Source organism: Cebus imitator, unplaced genomic scaffold (assembly GCF_001604975.1).
Source record: "Cebus imitator isolate Cc_AM_T3 unplaced genomic scaffold, Cebus_imitator-1.0 Scaffold448, whole genome shotgun sequence".
NCBI lineage: Eukaryota > Metazoa > Chordata > Mammalia > Primates > Cebidae > Cebus > Cebus imitator.
Window position 1 is genome coordinate 1,533,835 of NW_016107763.1, and position 4,036 is coordinate 1,537,870.

Sequence of the window (4,036 nt, forward strand, 5' to 3'; positions counted from 1 at the left end):
CAGGAGGCTGAGGCAGGAGAATTGCCTGAACCCAGGAGGCGGAGGTTGCGGTGAGCCGAGATCGCGCCACTGCACTCCAGCCTGGGTAGCAAGAGTGAAACTCCGTCTCAAAAAAAAAAAAAAAAAAAAAAAGATACACTTATTTTCTTTTTACTTAATTTTTGTTCCATGTTAAAATCATTTCATTTGCCTCTGTGCCCTATATTTCAGTCTGCCATTAACCCTCCTACCTTTTGAAGGGCCAAGGTAATTATGTCTAGCCTTGCTCTTCTCTTACACTTGTACCATACGCACATAAACAGTAAATGGGGATTGTTTTATATTGTAAAAGTTCTCAGAAAGAACACTCTTGGGTAGCTTCTCTTCAGGTGCAGATAAGAAACTCCAGCAGACTTCTAATAAACTAGCCTTCCAATAACCCAAAAAGAAGAGAAAGTGTGTGAGAGAAAGACTGATCGGAGAAAAGGCAGAAGAGAAAGCAGTCAAGAGAGGGGAGAAAGGAGGGGGAATGAAGTTACAAGATAAGAAAGTAGAGAAGGAAACAAAAGGAGAAGAAAAAGAGGATCAACTTTCATGTGAAAGCTAAAATTTTCCAAATTTTGCTGCATGGAAAATTTAGGAAATTGTAGACTTTCTTATTGTGAGCAAACCAATGACACCAGGTGTCAGTTCTGCAGAGGATGTGCTGACTGATCTCAATTTTTTAAAAAGTAAAGGATCCACTAGAAGAAATAAGTAGACTGATCTATCAGTATAATGTAATAGTAAACATGACAATGGGATGAAATAGCCATGGTATGTACATTTTTAAGAAGAAACTAACACTGAAATTCAGGGAGACAGATGGGAAAGCAAAGGCACTGGTATATTAAAGGAGGTAATGAAGAGATAGGCTTGCAATATTTAAAGGACAAAATAATAATAATATATTTTAAAGCACTTTCAGATTTTTCCTGATCTTTTCATACATTTTTATGGAGTCTAAGAATAATCAGAAGTAGGCACCTTTATGGACTTCTTTTTATTTATTTTTTTTAAGACAGAGTCTCACTCTATTGCCCAAGCTAGAGTGCAGTGGAACGATCTCAACTCACTGCAACCTCCACCTCCCAGATTCAAGCGATACTTCTGCCTCAGCCACCTGAGTAGGTGAGATTACAGGCGCGTGCCATAACGCCTGGCTAATTTTTGTATTTTTAATAGAGAGAGGGTTTCACCCTTTGGTCAGGCTGGTCTCGAACTCCTGACCTGGTCACCTGCCTGCCTCAGCCTCCCAAAGTGCTGGGATTACAGGCGTGAGCCACCACACCCAGCTGGGAGTTCATTTTTTTAGAGTGTGATAATTCTTCCTAATTTTCTATAATACATGTTGAATGGAGAAGTATTGAAAATTTTCATGCATTGTTTTGAAACTATTATTTATAGTTTCTGATCTGTCAACTCTAAATGTTGCTCAGTATATCTTCTTCCAATACTTCTCCTAAACAATAGGTCTAGATGGATTTCTGGGCATAGATCATAACAGTGATTTATAATCCTGGATTTTACACATGCTATTGGAGTTAAACTAGAAGCTTTAGTATGTGGCAGACTCTAATGGCTTTGCCACATTTCTGGGAGATTTCTGCAAAAGAGGTGGAGGGCTAAATTGAACAGCAATATATCAAGAGCACTTTTCTTTTGATCTGCATACTTATAGCAGGATTTGTTTTAATTAGAGGCATATTTAGGTTTGATGGTTATAACGTGTTTCAGAAATGCATTACAATTTCAGTGACTCAAAAATCACTAGCAGTTTGTGTCAGAATACCTTCATGTAGGGAAAAATATTTTTAATGTGGTTATGCAGAAACATTTATGGTTTGTACTAATTTAAGCTATCATTATCAAGGAAAGGGCATTCCTGATGTTTATTGGTTTGCTCTTATAATTTCTTGCTTTTTAAAATTATCATTGATCTGATAATGGCCATAAGTAAAATCAGAATGTTCACTATATTATACTAATAGTAAAACTATGTGTGTACGTATGTTTTAATATGTAATGATATATAGAGTATATATGTGCTTTAGATCAAATGGGGATAGTTACTATTATCTATGAGCTGTTATAATTTGGGGGCATGAGGCATCAAAAATTTTGGAATATTTAAATGACTCATATAACAAAAGTGAAAAGAAGATAGATTCAAAAGAGTTGAAAAATAAAGGCATTGCTATTTTTTCAATTAGAAACTCTTATACCCCTTTGATGTAGACTGTTTCAGGGAAGAATGAGGTCTTGAAAAACACAAAATATACATAAATTTTGCTTCCCCAACCAGCTGGTTAGCTTTCAAGAATGAGAAGTGTGTTAGCAGTTCAACACTGATCAAGAAAATGGATCAACTGAGCTGTGGCTTGGGGAATTAATGGTTAGATTTTTTTTTCATTGTGAGCACTACCAAATTATGAGGCTAAGGTGGGCCCTAGGCAGAATTATGAAGTAAGTGAATTTTGTCTCTCTCAATTTTTTTTTTTCCAATGTCTCCTTTTTCCTGCAGAAGCTCTGACTGCACCTGGGCTCCCAGGGATAATCAGCAGCCCCTTGCTGTTGTTCTCTTGCTTTTCTGGATACCCACATTGTGGAACTCATCAGCAGTGTAAGACAGACATCATGTTCTGACCTCCCTTGAAATGTGCAAATTGTATCCTAAGTATTCATGAAACCTGAGGGGATGCAAGTATGTGTTTGTATTAAAAAACACCAAGGGTGTCTGTCCATTCAGTCTCCTTTGCATCACCTCAAGATGTATATTTATATGAGGTTAATATGCATTTGCCTACTAAATTCAGTATTAAGACATGGCCCTGTCAGCTGTTAAAGGGTAATCGCTAAGTCTAAGAGAGCAAAGGTAGTCTTCCTTTCACCCCACCTATGCTCTGTCTCCTTAGCTAGACTGCAGCCCCCTGCACATGGGCAGGACCTCCGAGCTCAGCAGTCCCTGGCAGTGCCTATTACTGTACTCTGTTGTGATGTCTCCTCTGTTGATCTTCTTGTCTGGCTGACAACCTCAGGAGAAATGTTGTTTCCATTCTCCACGGTCTTCTCCAACTGAAGGAGAGAACCTAGCTTCAGAACTGGTGTAAGCAGTCAAGTGTATTTTGTTTCCTAGTGTTAGAATGAACAAATCTGTTGACATTCTAAATGGCTGTGAGTCCACTTTATAATGGCAATTCATTAAATACATATTATCGTGGTTCACATCTTTCAATGGCATCACACCAGCATGCCCTTTACTCCTGGGAGAATTTATTTTCTCAATGGACCATAAACAAAACACAAATGTTTTAACTGAAACTTTAATGCACTGTCACAGTGAAGCCACAGCAGGAAAAGGCCACCTGGAGAGTAGCTTTTTAAAAGGTGCTTATAATCTACATCTACTCACTTTACTGCTAAAACTGCTTTTACTCTACTTTTAATTGCTTTTTGGCTGAATGTGTGTATGTATGTGTGTGTGTGTGTGTCCGTGTCCAAGAATACAGACTATCTTGATACATGTAACCAAGGATTATATTGAATAAATCAGAAATATCAATGGCAAATATTGACAAATAAATTTGATCAATGTAGATGACTAATCTAAATAATTAAAGACCAGAAAACCCCTACTACTTATTGCACATTAATTACTTATTTCAGCAAAATGTCAAATTTTTCTGTGATGATTTCTAAATAAAACCTAATATTAAAAAAAAAATAACAAAGAAACTGTTACAAAGTGAAAAGCTTAGTCAAAACAATTTATGTAAAATCAGTTTGCTTGATTTAATTTTTTTCCACTGAAATTATTCTTTACATATCAAGTAGATACAGCCCAACTCTCTTGTAGTCCATCAGGAACAATGTTAACAAGCACACATTTTAATTTGAAAGTTAATTCCTACAGCAAATACCATATAATTTAATTGATGCAGAGAAGCCTTAAGTGTTATGAAAAACTAAATGAAAAAAAGGAGGGAGGATGAAGCTAAACTAACCAGTTTGTCATCTT